The following is a 16,889-nucleotide window of genomic DNA, read 5'->3' as shown; positions in this document are numbered from 1 at the left end:
CCAAGGTTTGGTAAGTCCTTTATCCTCCACTTTAGCCATTAAGAATGAAATATGAGGTATGTTGGAATATTTTAAAAGTGATATATTACACACATTTTCCTTGCAAATAGATAGACTACAGAATAAGAAAAAAAGAGAGGAAGCAGAAAGGGCATTAGCTATATGCTTCCCTAGATGTACTGAGAGGTATCCTAGAAATGAGTGCCCTTAAATGTTATATAAATTTTCTCTATATGTGAAGAGAATCATTTGAATGACAAATTTCCATCTTTTCCAAGTTTGGAAGCAGTGTACCAAGGAGCAGAAGGAGGCATGGAGCGGCTCTGCTTTGTCAACCAAAAAAGGCCACAAGGCCCCAAACCATATTAGTAAGGTATGAACTATCCCTCCTCTTTCAATACAAATTATAATGCACCATTTCAACCTTGGTATCCACCTAGAACCTCACCTTGGTATATACCTACTCCATGGTCCTATCCTCCCCAACCTGCCATTTCTCCTTTTCATCCATACCAACACCAACCTCCTCAATGGGGTAATCCATCATCAGGGTGGAGGCCTCAGATAACCCAACCACCTGCCCTAATGCCTCGTCCTCCTCCTCAATGACAATTACCCCAAAAAATCCTCTAAAATAGCCACAAATTCCTGCTCAACCAAATGCAAACCCCAACAATAAGTAGGCCCAACCAATATATAATGGAGAGACATCTTATCCTACCTATGTTGTAGAAATCCAAGAAATAAACCTCAGATCTGGGAAGGTACTTCCTAATGCTCACCCACCTTCTCCAACAAAAAATATTGAAGTATAGAAGGAAGGCCTCACTCCTCAAGCCAACAAAACTCCTTAAACTAAAAGGTTGATCCCTCCTAAAACACGCACCCCAGAAGAAGCTGAAATTTTGGGAGAATTGAAAATTATGTGTGTCAAGATTCCCCTCTTGCAACCCATCAAGGATGTTCCTATATAAAACATATTAATCAAATAGGAATGTCTTAGGAGTCCAGGAAGGAGAATTAAATATGCCCCTGCTATCAGTGTCATAGGGAAACTAGCTTATCTCATGCTTGGGAAGATAATCATCCCAAAGTATTTGGATTCTTGTAACTTGGTAGTAGATGTGCACATTGATAACATTGCAGTCCCTAATGCCCTCATTGATTTATGGTCTGCAATCAATTCCATGACCAAGGATACTATGCTCAAGCTTAATCTCCAAGGATCCCTAAGGAAAACCACCACAGTGTTGCAACTTACTGACAAATCCACAGTAGCACCAGAAGGAATCATTAAGGATGTCATGGTTTCCAATGATTCCGAGGAATATCCTACTAATTTCCTTGTTCTTCATCCTGAAATCAAGTTTAATGGCTATCCTCTTATCCTAGGAAGGCCTTGGTTGGCCAATGTTGACACTTACATTAGTTGTAGAACTGGAAATTTGACAATTATAAATGGGCAGTTAAGAAAATAACTTGTACTATTTCCTCTTGTTCAACCCCTCACTAAGCATGATTTTACTATGTGGGTAGAAGAGGAAGAAGAAGAAGAACTTTATCATTCATAACCCTACCCTATATATACATTAGAAACCACTGTTGGTAGCAAGTAATTGGATGAAGACAACCCGATTGACAATTTTTTGTAAAATGAATATCTTGTTGCCATGGATATTGACGATTTGAAAGACAAATCTTCAGGGTAACCTGCCTGCTCTCAGGAAATCTCATGGGAAGATTTAATCACTACTGGTTCTGACCAAAGTAATGTAAAAACCTTAGAAATCATCCCCTCTAAGACTCTGAAAATCAACCCCTTTACTTCAGCTAATCAAGAAGAAAAGCTTCTCACTATCTTGAGACAGAATATTGATGCCTTTGCATGGGATTGCAAGGAGATGAAGGGAGTCCACCCCTATATATGCACTCATCATATATACATTAAAAAATAACATAAACATGTTCACCAACCTTAAAGAAGAATGAACCCTACACTAAAAGACATTGTAAAAGAGGAATTGTAGAAATTATTAGATGCAGATTTTATCTATCCAATTTCAGACAATGAGTGGGTGTCCCCTTAGTAATTGTCCCTAAGAAGAATGGAAAATGGAGAGTCTACATTGATTACATAGAACTTAATAAAGCCACCAAGAAATATCATTTTCCCTTGCCTTTTATTGACCAAGTTTTGGATGTTCTTGTAGGGAAGAAGTTCTTTTCATTTTTGGATGGATTTAGTAGGTATAATCAGATCCAAATCAGTCTTAAAGACCAGGATAAGACCACTTTCACCTTCCCATGGAGGACCTTTTCTTATAGGTTTGTTCCATTCAGCCTATGTAATGCCCCTACCACTTTCTAGAGGGCAGTATTGAGCATTTTGTTTTAACCTTGTACATGACTCAGTAGAGATTTACATGGATGATTTCACACCTTATGGAGATTCTTTCCAAGAATCTCTCTCCAACCTGTGGAAGGTTTTGCAAAGATGCATAGAGATGAATCTCTCCTTAAGCCCTAAAAAGTGCCATTTTTTTATGAATGAAGGAATTTTTATAGGGAACTTCCTCTCTAAAGAAGGAATTTAGGTTGATCCCAACAAAATAGCCATCATTAGAAAGGTTATTGTTCCTAAAAACAGAAAGATGTTAGGAGCTTTTTAGGACTTGCTAGGTACTATAGAAGATTTATTAAGGATTTCAGCAAGATTGCTTCACCTTTGTTTTGTCTACTAACAAAATATTTAGAATTATGTTGTACATACCTATGTCAAAAGGAATTTGAATAAATCAAAGGCAAGTTGACAATGACACCAGTCCTTAGGGGCCCAAATTGGGCCTTTCCGTTCCACATCCACGTAGATTCATCAGATAAAGTAGTTGGGGCAGGTGACTAGGACAAATTGAAGGTAAATTACCTAATGCCATCTATTTCATTAGCAAGAACTTGTCCAAGGTTGAGCTTAATTACACAGTTACCAATTTTTTTTTGTTTTTGTGCTTTGTTTGAATAAATCCATGCACTACATTACTAGATATTAGGTTTTTGTGAATATTGATCATGCAACAAGTAAGTACTTGATGAATAAACCTGATGTAAATGCTCAAGGCATTAGATGGTCACTATTGCTACAACAATTTGTCCTAACCATTGTTGACAAACTAGGGAAAGAAAATGGTGTTTCATATTTCTTGTCTAGACTAACCTTGTTTACAAAGAATGAATAGATGGTGGATTACCAACTCCCTGATGAGCACCTCTTTTCCATATCATTATTGTCTCCATGGTTTGTTGACACAACAAACTTTTTAGCTATTGGCAAGTTCCCCCCTCCTTTTCCTTCAAAGGAGAAGATAAATATTGTCAGGAAAAGTGCTCCCTATACTTGGATTGGGGGAAACCTCTTCAAGTTGGGACTTGATCAGATCCTAAGAAGGTGTGTAAAGGAAGATGAGGTTTATGATATCCTCTCAATGTAACAGCCCTGGTGAAAATTCCATGTAATAAAAGCTAATAAAGGAAAAATAATAACCACGATTGATGGGACAATTATTCCAAGTTGAATGTTGGGCAAGACATCCTAGTGTGGGTGTTCATTTGGTTATTGATGGCTAAGGAAATTGGAAAAGGAAATGGCTAAGGCTTTGGAAAGGTAAAATGGAATTTTTGGCACATTTATTTATGAAAATAATGGAAATTAGGATAAAATGGAGGTGAAAGGTCACAGGCTGCATGTGAGGAGGAAAATGAAGGAAAATAATGTAGAATGAAGAAAATAGAGGCCTCATTGATAAAAAGGATTTTGAGGATTATTTGGTAACCTTTTGTCAATTCAGTTTTAGAGCTCTCTCATTATTTTCTCTCTCTTTCTCATACTGTTGGATACTTCAAGTTTTATTGGAGAACCCTTGGAGGGTGTGGCATACTTGGATTTTTGGAGCAAGAAGGCAAATGAAGAGTAGGAAAGCGCAAGAGGACATTAGGATCAGCAGCTACAATGGGTTTTTCTTGCAAGTACAGAGTTTCATGTATGTTTTTCTCACTAGTTTTGGCATGCATGGCATATGCATGTGGTTTTTTGGTTATGCTCTGTCATTGGCATGGAGGATGGTCGGGATTGATAGTGGACTGCCTAGCCTTGCCATTTCCTAGATAGACATGGTGATTGTGGATTTGTTTTCCTTGTTTTTTTATTGGTTGGTTCTCATGTTTCCTTAGCTTGGGTTGAGTTATTAGTCCTGGAAGCCCTAGTTGGACAAACGCTCTGGAAGCCCTGTAACAATTTGGGTTTAGTTACTAGTCCTGGAAGCCTTGGTTGGACAAACACTCTAGAAGCCCATGGTGGGTTGAGTTACTAGTCCTAGAAGCCCTGGTTGGAAAAACGCTTTGGAATCTTGGTAAAATATGTGGGTTGAGTTACTAGTCCTAGAAGCCTTGGTTGGATAAACGCTCCGGAGCCCTAGAAGGATTAGATAGAGACCAATCTGATGATGGTTTTTTTATGTTCGACCATGAGGTGAAATCATTGTTTGATGGATTGAGGTGGATGGCCTCTGGAAGCCCTGGATGGTTTTGGATTGATGTGTTCTATGAGATCCCACATTCATGCTTGGAATATGGCATGGGGGTGAATGGCTGAAGAGAGATTTGGCTCAACCATTCTACGATTGGGTGGAACGTGGAAGTCCCGTCTTGGGTTTGGATTTTGCATCATCAATATGAGGTTATTTCTGCTTGTATTTCTATGCATATTATATTGGTTTATATTTGGATTATATGGTTGTGATTTCATTGGTATTTATGTTGTTATTATGCTGGCTATATATATATGTTTTATGGTAGTAGTTATGTATGACTCTCATCATGTTTTTAATTGTAAATGAATGAACAATTTATCTAGGACCTAATAGATGAAATGGCAGTTGATGTGTTGAGGCATCATTGTTTCTTTGTGATTCTCAGCTAAGTATGAGACCCCTATGCTCAGATATATTATTTACACCTGAAGATTACATATTCATCATATGTTTAACGAAATGTCTTTCATGGCTAGTAGGGGTCCAATCAAGGTCTTATTCAAGTAATTGCATTTAATTGTCATTTCTCTATTATTTTACTATTCTGAAGATGTCATTCAATTCTGGGCAGCGACCTGGGCTTTGGGCCTAAAAAAGTGGCTCAAATCCTAGGGACATTGCATAGCACTATGTAAAATAGTCCTTGGACGCTGACTTGCAGGCCTTTGAGAGTGTACATAGGTCCCTGGATGTTGGCATACCCATAACATGAGAGCTTCTAGAGGTCAAGTGGTCCAAAATATCAATGGAACCTAGGGGTTGGTTGGCAGAGAGGATGGATTGTTTCTTGAGGGTCCTAATGCTGATATCGAATGTTTGTATGGTGTGTTTTCATTGGTTCCACTTCCTTAACGTGAATTGGGAGGTTGAATCATATCATAGTGGCCTCTCGTTGCATGTTTACCTCGGCTGGCCAGTTGCTTAGGTAGATGTAGGAGGAGGGTGTTACACTCAGCTTGTCATGATGGACCCTGTGGGGGGGAATTTTATACTAAGAGGACAACCTACAAGATTCTTCAGGCAATATACTATTGGCCTACCCTTCATCGAGATGCCTAGAGATACATTGCACAATGTGATGACTGTTAGAGGATGGTGAAACCTACTAAGAGGGATGAGATGCCTTTAAAACCTAAAGTGGATTTCAAGCCATTTGAGAAGTAGGGCATGGACTTCATTGACCCTATTGATCCTCCATCTAGAAAAAATAAGTACGCAATTGTGTGCAGAGACTATTTGACCAAGTGGTTTGAGGTGAAAGTTGTTAAGGCAACAACAACAACAAAAATGTAGCAAAGTTCTTAATGGAAAACATCTTCTATAAATTTGGTTTCTCAAGGGAACTAGTGACAGAACAAGTTTCTTAGTTCACTTCTAATATGATAAAGGGGATTGTGATGAAACATCATATCAGACACATAAAATATACCCTATATCACCCTCAAGCAAATGGGCAACTAGAGGTGACTAAAAGAATAAGGGAAAGCACTCTAAGGTAGTTAGTAACAACAAGAAAGATTGGGCAGAAAGGCTTGTTGAGGACACTTGGCCCTACAACACCACCTATAAAACCACTACTGGGTTTCCCCCCTTTGAGTTGGTCTATGGAAAGAAGGCCCTACTATCCATTGAGTTTGAGTATAATACACTAAGAATGGCAACACATCTTGAAAGGGACATCACAAAAGCACAAGTAGAGAAACTACATCAACTAAATGAACTTAATGAACTCAGACTGTAGGCTCTAATGCACACTAAAGTAGTTCAAATGAAAAGGGAAGTCTGGCATGATAAACACATTAAGTCAATAATATTCTAAGAGGTTGATTGGGTCCTCTTGTATGATTTTAGGTTCACATATTTCAAATAAAAATTGATGACCTGATGGTTGGGACCTTATCTGGTTGAAAAACGACATGATAATGACTCAATTCATATTAGGACAATTAATGAAGAACAAATCCTACTTCTAGTGAATGGATACAAGTTGAATTTCTACAGGAAGCCCCTCTCAAGGGCTAAGTTTTCTCATTCAATAAGCAAAGAGCTTAATGTGATTCAGAGCATTAGAGCTCCCAATCCATTCAACCACTCATCAAGAAAGAGAGAAAGAAGAAAAGAAAAAAAAAAAGAAAAAATGGAAGAGAACAAAACCTTAGGTGAAATCCTCCCTTGAGGCACCTACGGCAGAGCCCTGAGGCTGAAAAACTCCATGAGGAAGCCAGTGGACCTCAAAATAAAATTTAATAAAAAAAAAAAGGAAAAAAAAAAAAACTTCTTTATTCTATCCATTCTGATAATTGTGCATGTACAATAGAGAACTAGCAAAAAGACAGGTAGACCATCCTGCAGTTACCAACACATTCACCTTCAAAGAAATCAAGAAGCTTCTCCACATCCTCTTCATCAATTCCCACACCATTTATAAGCTTCATCCATCATTCTAAAGTCTTTCCCATTTGTTTTCTTCACTGTCCCAAGTTGCCACATGAAGGTCTTTTATTACTACTAGATACCATAAAATGAATAGAAAGAATGCAGGGTTGAAGTTGTATTCACCTGCAAGTGAGACGAAAGTACCTAGGGCTCCCTAACATCTATACACTCCATCAACACTTGCCACCTTGCATTCTTCCCTTCATTGTCTCATTGTTCATTCACAACAGTCCAACATTTCCACTTTTTCCTATCACCCACAAGTGAAAAAAACCTCTCCATCACCACCAACAAATTCCCTCTAAATTATCAAAATTTTGTGAAGGTTCCAACAATTAAAAAATCATGAGTCCAAGTAGATTTTGTGACTGCTACAAGAAACACCAATCTTGTATCAGCCTTTAGAATCCCTACAAGCCTAAGTCTTCATTATGTGTAAAAAGAGCCACAAATTCCACCTTATCCGAAGGACAAGAAAATCAACCTTGAGCAACCATATGACCTCTTCTAGGTTGTTACAAGATCTCCTGTCCACCTACAACAACATCACTTCAACCACCTACAACAACAACACTTCACCCATTTGTATCAGTCATTCAGAGCAACTGTAGCAACACTGAAAAGATTCCAGAAGGTCTCTAGAAGTAGTAGTAGCAGAGTTGGAATATTCAGTAGGATCAACAAAGACAACAACAACATCCAAGTCTTCAACAAGATCATAAAAAGCAACCTCAACATCTACACCAACAACATCCATTACACCTACAAGAAACATTGAAGGTTAGGCACAAGTATGCATCTCTCAAAACCTCACCCTTCAAACATATTTTATCTTGAGGAAACATTAAAAGTGTAAGAAGGAAAGGTTTTATATCCAGATTTAGTTAGAATAGTAGCCTCGACCATATCTAGTAGTGAACTTGAATTTTCTCCAAAAGACATGCAAATGTGTGGGAGAAGAATGTGACAAAAAAGGAAAAGAATTGAGAGGGTAAGCCGACATTGCTTACTCATTATGGAACATGAAGCATGATGAGGTAGGTGGCTTCCAACTTACCATTGCACACTAAGACCATCATTTCAACAAATGACCACCTAAGTCAGGGCCCTCTGTGCTTATTTTGCATGCAAATCTACTTTAAAACTCCAACGAGACCCTGCTATCACTATAGGAGATCAGTCCAACTACAAAGTCTCCAAGCCAACCCATTATAGGAACTTATAGGAATCTATAGGAATTATCTACAGGAGGTTGACAAAGTGCTACAAGAAGGCCAATTTCACCCAAAATAGACATAAAAGCCTCGAGAAATAAAGGAAATCTTCATAGGAAATGAAGTGAAATTTTTTTGGCAAAAGTATTCCAAAAAACACCTCAATTATTAGAAAAACACACTCTGCATTTTACAATTTGAATTTCAATAAAGAAAACAGTTGGACTAGCTGAGTATATACAGAAGAACATGGTGTGTCAAGAAGGGAGGGGTGCATTTAACCTTGAAAAAAATTGTTAACTTTTCTCTGCTACAACATTTTCCCACTGTATAGGAAACCATAGGCTCATGTAGTAGTAGAAGACAAGTCCCTTGCTCCAATTTTTCAGAATTGTATTAATCCATGGGGGGGGGGGGGATTTAATAGGATAGAGCCAACAGAGACCTCAAGAATCCATTAAATCCCTCAGGTCATATTTTTTTTTAATTGTCACTGGTTATGGTTTTTCAAGAAGTTGAGAGGTTTTGATGATGAAGTTTCTCTAGAATTTGCCTTAAATATCTAATAGCTAGAAGGGCATGAGGTGTGGTCAGAGGCCTAATTATCTATCTAAATGAGGATCTTATTAGTAGGGTCACCACACTTCCCAGGGGGGTCAAATGGAGTAAGGAGGAGAGATCTAAGGCTGTCACAGGCAAGAAAAGTTTTTTCCCTCTAGAATGAGAAGCCTATGGAGGATAAGAATGGAGTGAGAAGAGAAATTATGCAATATCCATGGGATGAGGTAGCTTATCATATGCTCAAGTACATTTAATGTGAGGGAAGGCTTAGCATTGTATATGCCTACATGTTTAGGTTTCTTTATTAATTAAGATTTAAAGTAGATTTACCTTCCCAAGAGAGACTCAACATTCCTTATTTCCTCCTTCAGTCCTTAAAAGAGAAGAGCATAAGAGTGAAAGGGGGAAGAATAATTATCTAGATCACCATGGTTTGATCATATTGATAGTCCTAGATGACCTGGAAAGCTACAGAACCCTACCTCTTGGACTAATTTCATCGACATGGATAGGGAAACTTGCTTGGAGACCCAAATAGAACCTCAAATGGAGCTAGAGGAGGCAAAACAAAAGAGGAAATTGAAGTAGGAGCAAAACAAGAAGCTGATATAGAAGGGGAAGAATCAAAGGAAGAACTTGAAGAGAAGACAGAGAAGGAGGAAGAAAAATAGGTAGAGGCACAAGTTGAAATAGAGGTAGAGGAAGAGATAGTTGAGGCAAGGTTGGCTAGGATAAATTTAATAGAATCAAAGGCTCAAAATCCCAGGAAGCTATTGAGACATCATCAAGACCAACAAAGAAGAGGAAAAAGGGGGAAAAGGAGAGCACTCCAGAAGAGAACTTAGAAGAAGAATTTGTTTCTACCTTAGCATCCCTGAGCACCCCAACAAAGTCCAAAGTGAGGAAACCAAGGGAACCCCTTATTTACTTCAGGATAAGGAAGAGCAACAGAATAAGGCCCATTGGAAAACCTTAGCCACCATCTCCCACTCTGATTACCATTGAGGAGTCACCTAGCCTTGAGGAGGAAGAACCTTGAAAGGAAGAAGAACAAAAATTAGTGATAACCTCCACATCACTCAAAGGAAAAGAGCCACAATCTTACCTAGAAGGTCCAAGCACTCAAGGTACAGTTCTTCTAGAACAAACAACAGTGCCACATCAACATAATATAGAGCTACAGGAAAAGACTATAGAACCGCAGGGGCAAGCTACAAAGCTACAAGCACTAGATGCTCATCCATGCCTCTCTTATTATTATTCTTAGACTAATGCAAGGAAGGTGCTCCCTATCCACCTTGCACCAATTTTATTCTTTGATTTGGAGGCAAAAAGAGGTATAACCCATAGATGGATGTAAACTGCAAAATCTAAAGGAGTTGTTGATGTTGGCATCATGGAGGAGAAGATGAAAAATATGGGAGAAGAAGTGGCCAACCTAAGATTTTGTGAAGCTAACATAAGAGATCATCTATAGGTGGAAAACAAGAAGTTGAAAGCCCAATTGTAACAAACACAAAATATGTTACAGGAGAAAGAAGAACAAATTACCTATGACAACCTAGGTTAACCTTTTTTGTTTATTGTAAATTAAATAAATTAAATGGGATGAGTTGGGGAAACTAACTTCTAGAGCTGAGGAGGTAATTTTTTTGTGATTTTGTTTCTTATGACAACCAAGAATGCTAGTAGATGGCATCACAAGAATTGGCTTGTGTTATGAAACTAGTGCACAAAAAGATAAAAAAGATAGATCAATGCCTTAGAAATAAGCCTCTTCGAGGGGGCAACCTCCTTTACATTACACAAATGAACAATTCGTAGATGATACAAATGACAAGACCTCCTTTCTATATATAGGAGTCTAAGGGGTCATAATATAATCAGAGCCGACATAACAATAATAATGTAAGGGCAAAATAATAACAATAGTGGGCTTCTATGGGGCACAATAATAACAATATGAGGACTACATGGGCACAACAATATAATACGGGGGTTGCACTAATAACAATAAGGGGTTACACTAGTCGTATAGGGACCTAACATGCCCCTCTCCTTCAAAAAGTGTTGTCCTCAACGCTTGAGTAGTTATTGATGCTTCTGTAAAAAATTCTTGTCCTCCCATGTGGAATCTTTAGTGGGTAAGTTCTTCCACTTGATGAGATACTCTGAAATTGATCGATTTCGTAGCTGTCGGGTTCTTTTTTCTGTGAATGCTCCAGGTTCCAATATGATTTTTCCTTCCTCGTAAAGTTCTAGCAATATTGTTTGAACTGAGATCTTCTGCAACTTTTGAATGAGTGGCCACACTTCTTCGTCCTTCTTCCATTCATCCCTTGCTTCATGTATCCAATCTGGTTGGATAATAGAAATAGAACAAAACAATGCTTCCACATCCTCATCCTTTCTTGAGAGTGCATCTGCAACAAAATTTTGCTTCCCCTTTTTGTAGATGATTTCAAAGTCATAACCCAACATATTTGTGACCCATTTTTTCTGTTCTTCTAAAGATAATATTTGTTCTAAAAATTATTTAAGACTATCATGATCCATTTTTACCTTGAAGTGTCTTCCCATTAGGTAAGGTCGTCATTTCTTAAGTGCATGTAGTATTGCCAACATTTCCTTCTCATAAATTGCTTGCTTGAGACGTAGCCGTAAAAATACCCAATCGCCTACATCAAAACTTCTTTCACTGCAATGTTGATCTGCCTGTTGTTTCATTCGATTCTGCACCAAAGTGGCGTTATCCTTTAAAAGTTGGAGAACTTGTTGTTGATACTTGATGTGATATTTCACTACTTGAATCTTTTTCTTCTTGATATATCCTTCTATCTTGAGAGTTTGAGGAGTGGTAATTTCTTCCAATGCATTACAAGATATGGTTGGATTCATTTCTTGATGCTCGATGTGATCTTTCACTTCTTGAACATTTTTCTTCTTGATATGTCCTTCTATCTTGAGAGTTTGAGGAGTGGTAATTCTTGCAAATGCTTTACAATATATGGTCAGATTCATTTCTTCTTTCTCTCGGATTGACCCTGGCGTATATCCTCTTCTTTTGACGTTTCTTGATCCTTTTCTTCCTCCTCTTCACAATCAATGTAAAAAACTTTCTTCACAGCACACTTATGACCTTTAATGTATTTTTTATCACAATTGTAACAAAGCCCTTTTGCTCTTTTTTCTTCCAATTTTTGTGGTGTCAACCTTGTAGGTTGTGGAAGGATAAGAGAAACAATACTTCCATCTTTATAGTTTTGAGGGGTAGACTTCCTTGTTGCCATAATTTTGCTTTCCACTTTTCTTGCCCTCTCCAATGAATCAAGTTCCCAATGATGAACCTCATCTTGAATGTTATCCTTTAAAGTTTCGATGGAGACATCAATCCTCTACTTCTCTGGAATATCATTTTCCCTTATATTCAATTTTTGAAAGTCCTCAATGTTCTCTACCATTGAACACTTTTGTTTGAGATTTATTAATAGGCTAAAGAAGGTGTTTCTCTTTGTATCCTCATAATGTGCTATCATTTCCTCCGTGAAATTGACCACGTAACAAGTGTTTTACGAGAAGAAAGCCCTTTATACCATAAAAATTGATTTGGTTCTAAATAATTAGATGCAATACGTACCTTTTGTAACAGTGGTACACAATGTAGCTCAAAATATTTCTCCATTTGTAGTATCCAATTTATCGGATCCTTGCCATCAAACTTCCTCATCTCGCTTTTTCTTGATTTTAGGAGCTCGATCTTGAAATGACTTTAACTCTGTAATTTCGGATCTTTAAGTTCTGAAATTTCGGCCTATAATAGCCCTCTGAGTCCTCTTTCTAACTCTGCAAGTCTGATCACAATTGGATTCCTGAAGAAATATTTATTCCCAATATCCCGCGATGACCTAATTATATATTAGTTTAGTAGAGTGAACTTGTATGACATGCCATGTGTCATTGTTTCAACCTTAGGTTCTAAAAGTTATACCTAAACAAAATACGGTCTGTCCTCTTTCTGTAGCTTCTTACAAAATTTCAATCTAATGCTCAGAGAGAAAGTTAGGACGATTTTCCCAAGGTCACCTGTTTAGGATTCGGGATTCTGCAAAAACCCTAACTTCTTCAGATCATATATCCGAAAATATAGCAATCCAAGATCTAAAATTCAGACCCGAGGTTCAGATCGATTTCTTCTCAAATGGGTTTTTTTTTATCTTCTGAAACTTCATGGAGAAAACGGTATAGAGAAAATTCCACGATGACCTGTTTTAAACGAAATTTTAGAGCTTGCCAAAACCCTAACTTCCTCAGATTATATATCTAAAAATATAGCGAGACAAGATCTGAAATTCGGACCCGGGGTTCAGCCCGATTTCATCTAAAATGGGTTTTTTTTTTTTCACTTTTGCAATGTCGCATACAAAAAGGTATAGCGAAAATGCCACGATGACTTGTTTTGAGCAGCGAAACCCTAGAATCCAAAGCTCTTATACCAAATGTTATGAAACCAACTCACAAAAAGATAGAAAAGATAGATCAACACCTTAGAAATAAGCCTCTTCGAGGGGGCAACTTCCTTTACATTACACAAATGAACAATTCTTAGATGATACAAATGACAAGACCTCCTTTCTATATATAGGAATCTAAGGGGTCATAATATAATCAGAGCCGACATAACAATAATAATGTAAGGGCACAATAATAACAATAGTGGGCTTCTATGGGGCACAATAATAACAATATGAGGACTGCATGGGCACAACAATATAATAAGGGGGTTGCACTAATAACAATAAGGGGTTACACTAGTAGTATAGGGACCTAATAGCTTGCAAGACTAGGAAAGCATACACAAACTAACCAGCATTGAAAAAAAAATTGGAACAAGATGGATTGTTGGGGAACAATTTATTGGCTCACTAGCTCTAGGCCAGAATGGAAAACCAACAAAAAGAGAGATTGTTTTTAGCGGGCCTGGGATATACCTAGGGAGGGGATCTTTCGAAAGGTGGAGATAGTGCACTGGCAAGGAAGGGGACAGTTCAAACTCTACGAAGGACAATAATCCATTGGAGGTAATGTGCAATGAAGATGGTGAGGAGGAGATACATGAGGGAGATATGAGTTTTTAAATGAAGGACACCTTGATAAAATTTGCAACTGGATCTCTGATGCCATCTTGGATGCTTGCTTGGAGCGATATCCTGAAAGCAAGGTTTCCTGCGAAACATGTACAAAGAAAAACATGACATTTTGAAAGGCCTTGGTACATATTAAGAAACAAAGCCCTGACATTGCATAGGGTTTCCATGGCCACTTTACTAAGAAGCCTAAGATATTGGTGCAAGAAATCAGGTTCACATGTTTAGGTATGCTATAGACGAAACTCCAACGTTAATGCTTTTTACTCACATCCTAGCAACCAAGATTGGATCAAGATTGACTGACCCAAGTTACTGTTGAGTATGAAAATGAGGGTGGAGCAATGGTCCCTTTAAGAGCTCACACTGTGATCATATCTACCCAACATGATAAATTTGTTACCGTCGATCATATTACAGTTGATCTCAAGGAACATATCATTAAACCAATGATCCCTTCTCAATATCTAGATGTAATACAATATTATATTTGAATCTATCTAGGTGTTTTGTGATTGGAGGGCCTCCTGGAGATGCGGGCCTGTCTGGGAGGAAAATTATTATTGCATATGATGGTTGGGGTGCTCATGGTGGAGGATATTTTTTTGGAAAGGATCCCACCAAGGTGGATCATAGTGGTGCTTACACCGTTAGACAAGCTGCCAAGAGTGTTGTTGTTGTTGGGTTAGTACGTCGCTACCTTGTGCGGAATTCATATGCCATTGGTGTGCTTGAGCCACTTTCTGTGTTAGTTGACACATAGGGAACTAGAAAAATTCCACATGCTAAATCCTAAAGTTGATCAAAGGAAGCTTTGACTTCCGCCCTAGCATGATTTCTATCAATCTTGACCTAAAATGGGGAGGCAATATGAGGTTCTAGAAAACAACACATATGGCTATCTTGGGTTGAAGATTCCTAATTTCACTTGGGAGACTGTAAGGGTTCTTAAGAGGGAGAAAGCTTGGAAACCATGAAGTAAGAGGCAAAACATTTTTCTAAAGTAGACCACAGGTTTTTGGGTTCACTACTTTATGTCTTTGGCAACTCTTGAATATGAACATAAGGATGACTATAATATCTTCTCTCAGGTGAGGAATAAGGAGCTATAAATTCCTTGTTGGTTGGAGGGTGGAGGTGATCATCTCTAGATTCCCTCGATAGCTGGGATGGAGGCTCATGTCCTTGGATTCTTGGTAAGAGAAGTCTAAGGTCTCCTATGCTTAGTAATCTAGCTTTTATAGTGCATTCTAAATTCCCAAAGTTGTGTGGTATCAATGTGCTTTGTGTTGGATGAGGGTGGAGACATAGGCCTTTGGAGCCCTTGGATTTACTAAAGCTAGAGGTGGTAGACCTCTAGAATATTTGAATGAATATTAACTACAGTAAAAATCAGTTGGTGGGTGGATGTGACTAGCCTTATGGAGTCCCTAATTCAGCTAGCAGTGTTAGTTTCATCCCTCACACAATCTTCCTCATGCTCTAGAGTCTAGCTCGGGGGTGGTCAAGCTACAAGAAAAGACACAATGCAGCCCAATGTATGGTTAGGAAGATAGTTGCAATCCCCAACTCAGTTTCCTAGTCTTAATTTGAGATAAGTATCCTTCATGTTGACTTGTTTAATGAATTTTAGGTTATGTATGATATGATTTTTTACATCGTTGTGGATACTATTACAATGCTTGTATAATGAGGAATGTGATGGTATTCATAGTTGATGAGATACCTAAACATAATATACTCTCCACCGCCTTTAAAAGCATTTAAATTTATCTAAATTATATGGTGAATGTTGTTGGATGCTTATAAATTTTCATATGGACGATGGTGTATTTATTATATTTGTGTGGGTTTGAGTGGAATTATTTCTAGGGGCGTACATATCATGTTGAAGATTATTTTGAGCCAGTTTTGATTCACTAGGTAACATCAAAACCATACCATACTTTAGGCACCCTGAATCTTACGCATTTTGTTGTCATAATAAGAATCCTAAATGCTTTAATTAGCCTTGTGTGTATGACAATGTGCTAGAATGTAGACCTCACTTTTAACCTCAATTACCAAAATTTGTTATAGGGAAAACTACTGTGTAGGTATATTCTAAAGAGCCTAAGTGAAGGATGATATATCCTTGTAGGGTATGGCACACTTTGTATCATCTAAATAAAGAAGGAAAACTTAAAACTTAAAATAAGTTTTGGATTGAATCATATTGGTGAAAAAAATTCAATGTATGTGATCAATCTTCCTAGTCTAACTCCAAGCTCTTCTAAGAGACATGGGATATTTCTAATTTTATTGGGAGAGTTCACAAATTCATAGTGGAATAATTCAAAATATATTAATGTGGCTGGTAATTTTTGGACTTCAACAAGTATGTATGCAGTTGGTCATTGCTTATGTGCATGTTATTCTATGATCAAAGGGATGGAAGGGCCAGTACACTAGATATCAAATGCACTTGTTTTCTACCTCACTTCTTGATTCATTATCCTTAGAAACCCCAAAATTTGCCTATGGTTTGTTGAGATTAATAACACTTGCTCGCAAGACAGTTTTGGGTGAATTTTAAAAATTAACCATGATGGATCTTTTATGTTTAAGTAGTGATCAGAATTGATGCCAATTTGTTATGTTTTCTTTCTTTACTCATGTCAAATATGTGGATGGCTTAAAATCGTAATGAACCTTTCCATCACACACGTTGCAAGGCTTCTTTTTCACTGTATTTCTAAGGGATTTATAACAAGGATTTCATAGATTTGTGTTATTGTTGCAGTCAAGATTAAGTCATGTTCGACTAAGAACTTACTTTCATAAATATTTTTGTTTAGAATATAATCTTGTACAAATTCAATATTTCCCTCGGTATAATCTTCTGTACAATCTATTCATAGTCAACTAATGCATTTTATTTGATTTCCATGCTCAACTTGTCTCCTCCACTC

At 37.7% G+C, this 16,889-nt stretch overlaps 1 pseudogene; it reads left to right on the top strand.

The window, feature by feature from the left end:
- LOC149206547 (S-adenosylmethionine synthase 1-like) overlaps nucleotides 1-14,915 on the top strand; it is a 32,443-nt pseudogene extending 17,528 nt beyond the window's left edge.
- The last annotated feature ends 1,974 nt before the right edge of the window (nucleotides 14,916-16,889 follow it).

The sequence above is a fragment of the Pinus tabuliformis genome, chromosome 1_2, assembly GCF_031772625.1.
Source record: "Pinus tabuliformis cultivar Carrire ecotype Pingquan chromosome 1_2, CPIR1, whole genome shotgun sequence".
NCBI lineage: Eukaryota > Viridiplantae > Streptophyta > Pinopsida > Pinales > Pinaceae > Pinus > Pinus tabuliformis.
The sequence above is the reverse complement of the archived record's forward strand: the minus strand, read 5'-3'. Positions and strand labels throughout refer to the sequence as shown.